Consider the following 12,886-nt stretch of genomic DNA (forward strand, 5'->3'; position numbering starts at 1 on the left):
AGTGCCAGGGGGAGAAGTTCAGTCCACGGCATATGGAGCTCTAAGGAGAGCTTGGTTAGATGTGTTTTTAAGAGATGATTGGCCTTTTCTACTTTACCTGAAGACTGAGGGTGGTAGGGGATGTGGAGGTTCCATTTGATGTTTAGCGTTTGAGAGACCAGGTGCATTATCTGAGAGATGAAAGCAGGGTCATTATCAGATTGAAAAGACATCAGGAAGACAAAGCGGGGGGATGATGTCATGGGTGAGGGATAGACGAGAGTACGGGTTCCTGTCCAGCTGATGGGGAGACAGATGTGTTTTCCCCACAGAGGAAGCAAAATCCCTGATCATGGAGACAAGCTGAAAGGTGTAAGGAGAAGAGGTGGACTAAAATGTATGAGATTTTTTTTTCTAGTTCTGCACTCCAAGCTGAGGGTAGTCGCCATGGCGCTACCAATAAGGGGTGATGGATGAGGGATTGAGATTGTATTGCAGTGAAAGTGAGAGGGAATGTTAGAATGGGCTGTTATCCAAAGGAATAGAGAAAGGGAAGGAAAGGAGCAGTGGAAGATGAGGCTGGAGAAAAGGCAGGGGGAGGATGGAGTAGGCCCCACAGCTTGTTCCCAGGCCTCTAGCTGCTTGGATTTTAAAACTGCTGCATTTTTTCCTAGAGATAATGATCTCAGTTTCTGATAATAGCCAGACTGTTGAGTAAGCCTGAGCAGTCAAGGAAGTTGTTCTTTGGGAAGGGTAGAGTGGGCGAGGGGAGCGGGGTGAGAAGGCGCTGAGGTCAGAGCAGTTTTGAGAGCATTAAAGGGGTGAGAACGTTGGCATTGGGATCTAAAGGCTCAGTGAGGGGATCCCTTTGCCATGTCATGTCATAGAGGAGCTTTGCAAGAAGACTAAAGTTGTGAACCTGGAGGCGAGAGTACCCAGTGAGCCTGAGAAAGGAGAAAATTTCTTTTTCAGAGGAGGGGACAGTCACAGAGGAGATAAGAAGATAGGGTGTTTACAGTCCCAGGAATGGCTCGGCCTTGTGAGGTAAGAGAGTGAAACTGAGGTAGGTGACTGTGGTTTGGGACAACTGGGCTTTATGAGGGAATGCATACTAGCCATGGCTGGGCACCGAGGTAGAATGAGAAAAGAGTGAATGGGGGAATTTAATAAGATGCAGTGTAGACATGAGGTGGCTAATGGCTGTGAGACTAATCTGTCAACCCCCATAATAGAGACTGAGGAGTGGACAAGGGTCCCAGCGAATTCGAAGAGGGCAGAATAAATGGCCCCAGTGTCAATTAAAAAGGAGATCGGCTTACCTGTCGCCACAGTCGTTACCCGAGGCTCTGTCCTGGTGATGTAAGTCTGTGGGGCCCTGTCAGGGCCTGGGCAGCTTCTTCGGTGGCCAGTCCCAGGAGGTCTGGGAGCTCCAAACCGGATCCAGCGGGCGGCCTTGCTGGACTGGCTGAGGTCCGACCCGGAGGGGCCAGATTACAGTCTGATTTCCGGTGGCCTTCCCTTCCACACCTTGGGCAGGGCCCAGGCGGGGGTCTCGGGTTTGAATAGGACTTGGCCCTGTGTCCTTCCTTGCTGCATTTGAAGCAGGGCCCGGAGGAGGCTTAGCCCCTGACTTACCCGCAGTTGGAGGACCGGCACTTCATTTGGGGTTCGTGACTAGGAGCTGGAAGGCCTCCTTCTGGGACTCAGCCTTGGCCTGATCTCGCCTTTGTTTTTGGATTTGGGTCTCCTCATCTTTATTATTAAAGACCTTAAAGGTCAGATTAAGGAGTTCTTTTTGAAGGGTTTGTGGACTTGTATCTATTTTTGGAAGTTTGGGGCGTATGTCAGGGGAGTAAAGGTGGTCAAGTCAGTGGAAAAAGATCTAAGATGCTCTCAATCTGTGTGAGGCTGGACATAGAGAATGGGACATGGATTCAGACTATGCCCTCAGTTTCTGCTGCCTCCCCCAGGGGTAGAATAGACGTGGGAATAGAAGAGGCTGTTGAGGAAGGCAGTCTTTGGGTGGCCTGAGAATGAGTGTTAGATGGAAAAGGCTTCTTTGGAGCTCATGTTCTCAGGATTTGGGCTCTCAGGGACTGGGAAGAAGGCGGCTGCTTTTTTTTAAGAGGGTCTCAAGAGAAAGAGCCCAGGCGTTTTTCTATTTGAGAAAGATTGGAAAGTGAGAAGGGAATGGCTACCTGGATAATACCCTCCCCCTTGCAACCTTGCCCAAAGGGAACTGGCCAGCCAACTGTGAATTTAGTTGCTGGCACTCACGGGGGTGGAGATTAGATGGAGCGCACAGGGGAAGGCAGGCTGTTAGAATTCTTAGAGGGTAAAGCATGGGGTGCAGGTTTCATGGCGGGGTTGTAAGGGGGTGGCGAGGGCTAGTGAGAGCTGGCAAGGTGGAGAGGAATGATCAGCTGGGTCGAAAGAGTCAGAAGACAAAGAAAGGAACTGAGGATCGGTTTGAGAGGGGGAAGGAGACTTCTCGAGGAGGATCTGATGAGTGGAACATGAGGAGTAAAGAGAGGGGCAAGAGCAGAGGAAAAAAGAAGCCTGTTTGTAGGGATTTTGAAAGCTTTCCCTGTCCGGTGGCAAAAATTATCTAGGTCTCGGAGGATATTGGAATCGAAAGTGCCGTTTTCCGGCCACTGAGAGCCATTGTCGAGTTTATATTGTGGCCAGGAAGTGTTACAGAAAAAAATGAGCTTATTTGGTTTGATGTAGCCAGAAAAACCAAGAGTTGAGAGATTGGCGAGGAGACACCCTAAGGGTGTGTTTCGAGGGGGTTTGGACTGAGAGGTCCCCATAACCAGAGGGAAGGGCCACCGGGAAGTTGGGGAAGAAACAAGGAGCGTCTTCCTTTTCCCTCAGCCAACCTGTAGAGAGAGAGACAAGAAAAGGTTCCAAGGTCGTCACCTCAAGACCTTTCCCGTAGAATAGAGCAGAGTTTCCCGGCCAGGTACTTGGGCTTTCATAGAACGTAGAACGTGTAGCTGAGTAGAAGGGAAACTCTGAGGCCCTTCCAGGTCAAGGGAATGATGGGGGGGAAGGGGGGAAGTCCCTGAAGCCTACCGGTGTGAAGGAAGAGACGAGATCCCCACGTGTCCTGGTACAGCAGGGTTTGAGAGGTGTCCGGAGTGGGCCAATAAACTCAGAACCATACCACCAAGCAGAGCCAGAGCAGGAGACAGAAGCTGGGGGCTGGTTCGAGGATCATCCACACTCCTGTGCACCTCTCCCAGGTTTCGGCACCAAATGAAAGATCAGACCGAGGCTAAAAACCAGGACTACAGCCTTTATTAGAGGAGAAGGACCTGCCGGGCTGTCTCGCAAGGGGAGAACAGTAGCATGTGCAGAGGTGAGCATGCCTTTTGAGGGGCAGAATGGGAAGGAATGGGGGCTTAGTGTACTCGGCACGCGCTGATTGGTGGCTTAATGTATGGTCCATATAGGAACAAGGGCTTAGGATATTTGGCAGGTGTTGATTGGTGGTTCAATGTATAGCCCATATAAGGTGCCTGGTTAGGTACTCAGGTATTTCCAGTCCATAGGTTATGTCATACTCCACCTAACAGTTGGGGGGAAGGGAGGATCTATCAAGAAGGACAAAATAAAGTAGCTTAAATATTTCTTAAAATCCAACAGCAGAATTTTAAGACAGAATTTAAAAGACAAAAGCCCTAGCCGCCTGCATTTTAAATTAGGCTGGAGGTGGAGCGGCATTTGTGCCTTGTGAATCAGACATGAAAATTAACAAAATTTACTTGCTTTGTTTTTTAATAAAAATACCTACTTAAATTTCTTAATAAGTTAGTTTTTTTAAAAAAAATAATCAAGGTTTCATATAAATTAAGTTATATGAGAAGCCAATATCTTTGTAAGCAATTTAATCCTAGTAAAATTTAAGAAAATTCCTGAGGCTTCCTATGATCCCTCTGTATATGCAAATAAGTCGAAAGGGAATGCTGTTTAAAAATATTATTCTAAATTTAGTAAGAAAGAGAAAAATTTGAAATCTCTTTCACTAATATTTACAGAATAAACTAAAAATTATTAAAATACCAAATCTGACTGTAATAATAGTCACCATGACCTTAAGGAAAGCCATTTACTTTTACATGGCCTGGCACTATCAGTCAACATCCAAAAAGCAACAATGTCTGTTGCTTGGTATAAAAGAAGGAAAAAGACATTTTCTTAAAGTTGAAATTCTCTCTAGGTGTGGCCTGGAGATTATTCTGGAAGGAAATAAAGAGAGGTTACCTTCAAATATCTGAAGGACTGTAATTAAAAATCAATATATTAGGCCTAATATAGAAAGGTAAATAATTTGTGTTTTGGCCTCTCTAACAAAGTTTATGTAAAGTTACTCAAAGACTAATTACAAAGGTTTAATTAATGTCATTTACTGTCCATAACCTAGGACAAGTAAAGTTAAAAATGATAATACAAATAAACCTTATTTCAAATTAATTTAAATTGGCTAATTGAAATAACTGAATATTTGAAAACTTAATTGTACTAAACAGGAAACTGTTCCTGAAGTATTAACTAGAATTTTTTATTGATGGTTCATCTCATAATAAAAATTGCTTAACATACAATGAATCCAGAGCAGTCATATTTCTATACAAGAAATTGAAATTAAAAGTTATCAAGACTGCATTGCAAAATTTCCAAAACCCTCCTAATATTTAAATCAAAAAAGGGGGCATAGTGGAATAATGCCCTGTAAGCAAAAGCCTTAATTGCTTTAAATTTTTACTTTGAAAATTATTTTTCACTTGTAATGCTAATAACAAGACACCCATGAAAACACATATGGTGTCAAAATAAGTCAAAGGAAAATTGTTTGGGGAAAAAATTAAAAGGATCCCAAGTCTAATTTATAAATTCCTTTATTAAAAGATTCCTTTATTAACTTTTGGTCGAGAATATGTTTGTATATTTCCAAGAAAATTCCCCCAAGACCATGTGGATTCCTGCAACAATGGATCCCAGAGAGGAACTGACGGGACTGCTCCAGCCACAGAATAAGCAGTGGCCCCCAGAACAACACAAAAGAAACAGTCCAGAGAAATGAAGATGGTGAAGATCCCTTGCCATACTAGCAGTCAGCAGCTGTGCATCGCTGCAGGTTGCCCAGGACCAAACCAGAGAAGGTCGGACCTGCATTGCCAACGCGTGTCCACCATCAAGAACTAGAATATCATTGCTGACATTTACACATAAGAAACTGTTGGACATTGAAATTGGGACTCTAAGAACTGTTGGCTGAGAAAGAAACTTACTGAAAACTGATTCCTTTGATGCCTGGCAGCAATTTAAAGGGACATGATAGAACTCTGTCCTTTCCATTGAGTTTAAAAATCTTAAAACATACATTCTTATTAAATTTAAAAAATCAAAAAGGGTGAGATGCCGGAGATGATTTCCAGCATGACAGCAGAGCTTCATCTGGGAATGGCTGAAGGCATTTCCCCAAACCTGAATAGGATACATTACATTGATTTCTTGGCTGCAAGACAGATAAAGGGCATCTTAATCTACATGTTATTGCCTCTTACTGGCCAAACACCTGAACAGCAGTAGGCTAATTCCCCCATTCTGACAATGGACTCTGTATGAAACCCTGACCCTTTGAAGTGTATATCTCTGCCTTGCCTCAGGACAAATTGTGTTAATAAAAAGCATGGGATCCTGGGACAAGGAGACCTGAGAATTTAGATCTTGGATCTTAGATCTTTTTAGCTAAGCCCTCTGATCCCCAAATGCCTTTCAAAATTATATTTCATCTCTGGACTCTTTAATCTATGCACAGCCTTCTCCAGATTCCTGAACCCTTCTAGATGCTGGGAGAAGAACCCCGGAAGCCCGGTACATGATATTCATGCACGGGTAGGGTCCCTAGGTCTGGTCAGTGATCAGGACTGATCAGGTTGCCTGCCTCCCCGCCTCCCCGCCTCATCCTTCCCTCATTCCCTCAGCTCCCTGTCACCACCACTGGTCACCTTCCATGTTCTGTGCCACCTCCTGGTCATCAGTGCATGTCATAGCGAGCAATCAAACTCCCAGGCTCCTCTTCCAACTTCCAAGGGGACATTTTGCACATTAGCCTTTTATATGTAGAGATATACATTCAACACTGGAGCACCTAAATATATTAAGCAAACACTAATAGATCTGATAGGATATATAGACAAGAGTATAATAATAGTACATTGAACAATGGGTATATCATAAAGATAAAATTCAATGAGAAAATAATTTACCTGAACTATCCTTTAGAGCCTATGGACCTAACATAGACATACAGAAATTTCATTCAAAAGAAATCCCATCCAGTGGAATGCTCATTCTTTTCAAGTGCAAACATAACATTCTCCAAGATAGAGCAAATGTTATAATGGTTACAAAACAAGTCTTAAAAAAATAAGAGGATTGAAATCATATCAACTATCTTTTCTAATTATAATGGTATAAAACTAGAAATCAAAAACATAAGGAATGTTGGAAAATTCACAAATATGTGGAAATTAAACAACACACTCATGAACAACCAGTTGGTCAAAGAAGAAATCAAAAGAGAAGTCATAAAATATCTTGAGACAAATGAAAATGGAAATACAACACACTAACTTAGGGGATGCAGCAAAAGCAGTTCTAAGAGAAAGTTTATAGTGATAAATGCCTACATTAATAAAAATAGAAAGATCTCAAAAACACACACACACACAAACTAAGTATACACCAAGGAACTAGAAAAAGAACAAACTAAGTCCAAAGTTAGTATAAAAGAGGAAATAACAAAAACCAGAGTGGAAACAAATAAAATAGAGGTTTATAAGACAATAGAAAAGATCAACAAAACTAAGGTTAAAAGAAGACAAACAAAATTAACAAATCTTTAATAACATTAAGAAAAAAAGAGAGATGACTCAAGTTAGTAAAATTATAAACAAAAGAGGAAACATTACAACTAATACCACAGAAATTAAAAATATACCAACAAATTTATTAACCTAGAAGAATTATAAAAATTGCTGAAAACATACAACTGCCAAGACTGAATCTTGAAGAAATAGAAAATCTAAACAGACCAATAAGTAAACAAATTGGTCTGTTCAGATCAGTAATCAAAAACCTCCTAGCAGCCCTAGCTGGTTTTGCTCAGTGGATAGAGCATCAGCCTGCAGACTGAAGGGTCCCAGGTTCAATTCCGGTCAGGGCACATGCCTGGGTTGTGGGCTCGATCCCCAGTAGGAGGTGTGCAGGAGGCAGCCGATCAATGATTCTCTCTCATCATTAATGTTTCTATTTCTCTCTCCCTTTCCCTTCCTTTCTGAAATAAATAAAAATATCTTAAAAAATCCTCCTAGCAAAGAAAAGCCCAGATGGTTTAACTAGTGAATTCTACTAAACCTTTAAAAAAGAATTCATGACAATCCTCAAATAAAGGGTACAAACTTCCACTTGTAAGTTTGGGAATCTAAGCATAGCATAGTTAACAATATTTTTTATATACTATAAGTTGCAAAGAGAGTAGATATGAAATGATCTCATCACACCAAAAAAATGTTTATCTTATGACATGATAGAGATGTTAACCAATGCTCTGTGATAATTACTTCACAATATATAGTGTATTAAATTATCATGTTGTACATCTTAAACTTACACAATGTTATATATCAGTTACATCTAAATAAAGCTGAAAAAAACATACAAACAAAAAAGATTTTCCTTATACAGTAGTTCCCCCTTATCCATGGGCAATATGTTCCAAGACCCCCCAGTGAATGCCTGAAACCAAACCCTATATATACTATGTTTTTTTTCTATGCATACCTATGATAAAGTTTAATTTATAAATCGGGCACAGAGATTAATAATAATAAATAATAAAATAGAACAATTATAAAATATACTGTAATAGGAGCTGTGTGAATGTGGTCTCTCTCACTTTTCTTTCTCTCTCAAAATATCCTTTGAATTGCTTATTTCTGAAATTTTCAATTTAACATTTTCAGACCATAGTTGTCTGAAGGTAACTGAAACTGCAAAAAGTGAAACCATGGATAGGAGAGGCCATTTTACCTAGTGTATCATACTAGTTCTCTCATTAACTAATCCTATATATGAAAACCCAGGGTTCCTAATGATCGACCAAAGGCTTGACCGAACACAGTAAGTCAGTCATGCAGTCAGTGCTGGGTTGCCATGGTGACCCACCATTGACTGCTGCCGCTGTGGACACGTTGATCCAGCACTGACTGCCCAGAGGCCTGCGGATCAGGCCTGGAGAGAGGCCCGGAGAGAGAGGGAAGGTCTGATCCACAGCCTCCGTGGCAGCTGTTGGTCAGCAGTTGCCTCTCTCTCTCTCTCTGGGCCTTGGCAGCAGCAGCACCTCTCTTTCCTCTGAACCTCCATGGGGGCTGCTGATCAGCCCCACCTCTTTGATCAGGCCCGAAGATAGGCCCAGAGACTCTGACTGGCATAGAACCGACCAATCAGAACCTAATCTGGGTGAACTGCAAGGAGCCAATGGCTGCCTAGGAGGCAGAGCTTCTGGCACTGACTGGCATAGAAGCTGACCAATCATAACCTAATCTGGATGAACTGCAAAGGCAGAACCTAAGGTTGGGGCTTAGGAGTGGTTTTAAGGGCAATGGCTGTTTGGTGTAAGGTGTAAGAAAGTGGTTCAATTTTTTAATGACCAGTTTGACAGTATAGTGCATATGGCTGGCTATCAGTCCAGATATAGGGATTATGTATTTTTGTCTGCCAAGAGCATCTCCTCCTGCTGAAAAAGGCTTCCCCCCACCCCCATTTAAGCAATCCTATCCTGTATAATCTATCTATACTAATAAAAGGGTAATATGCTAAATAGACCAGGTCAACCGGCCATCTTCCGGACGTCTGACTTCCTTCCGGACAAAGTCATGATGGTGGGGGTTGAGGCAGAGGCAGTTAGGGGCAAGATCAGGCTGGCAGGGGAGAGCAGTTAGGGACAAGATCAGGCTGACAGGGGGTTAGGGGTGATCAGGCCAGCAGGGGAGAGCAGTTTGGGGTGATCAGGCCAGCAGGGAAGGGTAGTTGCGGGTGACCAGGCCAGCAGGGGAGGGCAGTTGGCGGCAAGATCAGGCCGTCAGGGGAGGGAAGATGGGGGCGAGATTAGACCGGCAGGGGAGGGCCGTTGGGGGTGACCAGGCCAGCAGAGGAGGGAAGTTGGGGGCATTAGGCAGGCAGGCAGGTGAGTGGTTAAGAGCCAGTGGTCCTGAATTGCTAGAGGGATGTCCAATTGCCAGTTTAGGCCTAATTCCTGTGGGATTGGGCCTAAACCAGCGGTCAGACATCCCCTGAGGGGTCCCAGATTGGAGAGGGTGCAGGCCGGGGTGAGGGACACCTCCACCCCCTGTGCACAAATTTTGTGCACTGAGCCTCTAGTAGACTATAAATTACCTATTGTAGTCCATATAATAAGGGTAAATATAGTTTCATGAAACGTGTGTGTGTGTGTGTGTGTACTATGTGTGTTGTCTGTGTTAGCTGAATGAAAAATATAGCTGTTACTGTGGGTTTTACTAAACAATGTTTTAAAACCATTGGATAGTAGATAGAAAAATGGCTTTCGATCTGTTTTTGAGCTTGGAACCTAATTTTCTTAAGCTCTCTGAGCCTCAGTTTCTTTATCTATAAAGTTGGGTTAAAAACTTTGGCTTTGTAATTTGGTGAGGATTAAAGGCACTATGTAATACCTTAATCAATAAAGAAAAAAAAGGTATATGCCCTGACCAGGAATTGAAATGTGACCTCCTGGTTCATAGGTTGATGCTTAACCCCTGAGCCATGCTGGCCTGGCCCTTTGACCTTTTTTTTAAAGGTAATTGGGAGACAAGGAATCCAAGAAACAGCATATTCAACTCAGGACATCACTGAAAAGAGATTCATCATAAGTGATAATTATAGTATTAAATAACTTTCTTCAACTTTTTAAATAAGCTATGAACAAACCCCAAGACAATCTTTGTTACAGAAGAATGTTAATATTTTCAATTTTGACAATATTTTTTAAAAGTGCAGGTACCTCAATTTGGCAAGTGGAAGCGTATAAGAGAGGAGGAAGGAAGAGCAGTGATGACAATACCTTCATCTTCCAACAAGGCCATACTTCCAACAAGGGATGAAGATACAAAAATAAGTACATGTAAATTAAAATAGTAACTGAAAGAAGGATGATGTAAGGTGACTTATTATTTAAAGCAGAGTTTTAGAAGTTGGACTATTATACAGCCCCCAAAAAGTCCTCATCCAAATCTCGAGGGAGTTCTGAAGCTTCAGGAGCCCTTCAGAGTTGACCCAAATTAGGGTGAGGCTCGGGACCTCTACAGCCCCACACAGAGCAGTCACTGGAGAGTTCCCCTGGGGAGGGGGCTGAAATTGGGTGAGGCAGCCATCCTCACCTAAGGCAACTCTGGAGGAGAGCTGAGAGCTGAGGACTGTCAGCCAGCAACTGAGGGAATAAATCCTTCAGCACTGAAGGGAGGAGATAGATGGGTCAGGACAGCATCTCTACAGAAGCACTTGTTCTAGTCGCTATTTTGGGGGTGGAAGAAAACCAAGTAGTAAATGTTTTTTAAAAATGTATCATCTCTTAAATTCTATTAACTCAACTGACTCACCCTATTAACTATCAACTTATGAACTCCGTTTTTTAAGTTAAACATTCCCAGGTAGTCAGAGGAAATGTTATGTTACATTAAGATATTAAACTGCAGTAAAAATTTAATCTCAGTGCCTTAACTCAATAAAGAGGACTCAATTCTACAGACATTCAAGGGACTCAGCTTATGGAGTTTCCAATGTATTACACACCATCACCTCAACAATAGCTTTCAGAAAAAGACAAAGTAGACAGAGCTTGCATCCACTTTCAAGTTCTATTGGCTGGTACTGGTCACATGATTCCACAAGAACCACAGAGGAATCTGGGAAATGTGCATAAGCTTATGTCAGGTTGATGACTGTCACTGTCCCTGAAAGACATACTGACTGATGTGATGGAGGGTAAAGCCACAAGGTAAATACCAGCAGGCTTTTCTCTAGCACACCCATACATTTCTCCAAGATGTATGCCTACTAAGACTGAGCTCTTTTTGTTAGGAACTTGTTTATAAAGGATGTAATGTTATTTTGATTAAATTATTAGTTAAAGATTATATTACCCAATGAAATCTGGTACAAACAAAAATACTTGTTGCTATGAAGCTGTCAATGGAATGGAAGATGACTCTGACCCTGTCATTAAAAGGAATCTCCCAGCAGGTGGCCAGTGTGGCAGTGTGGAACCATAAGAATGCCCTAGAATATACCCTACCACTAACCCTTATAAGAGGGCTAATGTTTCAACTAGAAAAGTCAGATCTCAATGTCTGCCTAAACTCTGGGCCAGGTTCAGTATCCATCACTGCCTCTTGTTTTTGCAGGCTCAAAAGCAAAGTGCTACATATGGAGAATAAGTGCTCACTATACACCCACACAAGTGCTCCCCATTTCCCTAAGTGTTATCCTTCTTGACTCCTTTGATAAATGACAATGTTCATTCTGAGGAAGATGACAAAACCAGCACAAAACCTCTGACCACTCAGCATCCTTTTTTGGGCAGATTTAGACTATGACCTTGAGGAGAAGAATGCTCCTGAGTGTATCTGCCCACACATTCACAGTGCCCATGTCTGGTGACCTGCATTGCAGCCTGGGGTATAGAAGACAATGGCCCAATGAGTAGGTGAGGGAGCAGGGAGAAGGGGAGGCCTTTCATTACCTCAAAGACAAGCTCTCAGCCACCTGGCCATATAACAAGCCCAGAGACTGAGATGGAGACTAGCTTTCTGTGCTGGCCCATGTCAAGAGAGCCTCCGTGTGCAGGGACCTCTTTAACACCTGGTTAGAGAATATCAACAGGAATCAACAGGTCATTATATCCATGGATAAGGAAAGCTCTCTCCTTGGGAAATTCCAGCTCAGCAGTGACATCAGGTGACTAGGCAGGAGACAAGAGGTGAGATGAGTGTGAGTTAGCACTTCCAGCAATGCACCTGAGGAGCAGAGGAAACTCTGCACTCATCTCCTGGGTCCACAGAATCTAACTGGCCGTTATGCCACTCCACGATGATGGGGTTGGAGGCTGTGGTGCTGCACATGGTGGGTGTAGACCCCTTCACACTGGGCAGTCATTAAAGAATCACCAAGATCTGGAAGGTCCAGTCCATGTTCCTACTAAAGGGGGTGAACTGAAGGCTGTCTGCATCCATGTACATGATAATGTTTTTGAGAGGTGTGCATGTTACTATGGCGTAGTCAACCAGAATCTTTCCTAAAAGTGTTCAAACTTTGGTAGACACTCTAGAAATACAACAGAAACAGGCAGTCACATACCTACACAGAAACAAAGATAAGTTGTGTGGTGATAAGAGAGATGCAAAAATTAGAGATACAAATAGAAACACAGAGAGATCAAGAGATGCAGGTAAATAGTGGCAGAGATGTAGCTAGAAATAGAGACAGAGATGCAATGAAAGAGTGAGAGACACAGGGATGCGGAGACAGACCAAAAAAGATGCAGAGAGACACAGTGAAAAAATATACAGGAACAAAGAGAGATACAGGAAAAGAGAGAAAAGTGCCCAGATAGAGTTATAACAGAAAGAGGAGAGACAAAGACCTCATTGACTACCTGAATCCTGTCTCTTCTAAAATCCACTTGACCCCAGGCTTCCTTGTAACATGAATAAACTAAACTTCAGTTGGATTTCAATCATTTGGAACCAAGAATATTACTTTTATTGTTGGTTATAATTTTCCCAAAATAAAAATTTATAAAGTGGTCCCGGTGATATTT

The sequence above is a fragment of the Myotis brandtii genome, unplaced genomic scaffold (genome assembly GCF_000412655.1).
Source record: "Myotis brandtii unplaced genomic scaffold, ASM41265v1 scaffold1445, whole genome shotgun sequence".
In the NCBI taxonomy this organism is placed as follows: Eukaryota; Metazoa; Chordata; class Mammalia; order Chiroptera; family Vespertilionidae; genus Myotis; species Myotis brandtii.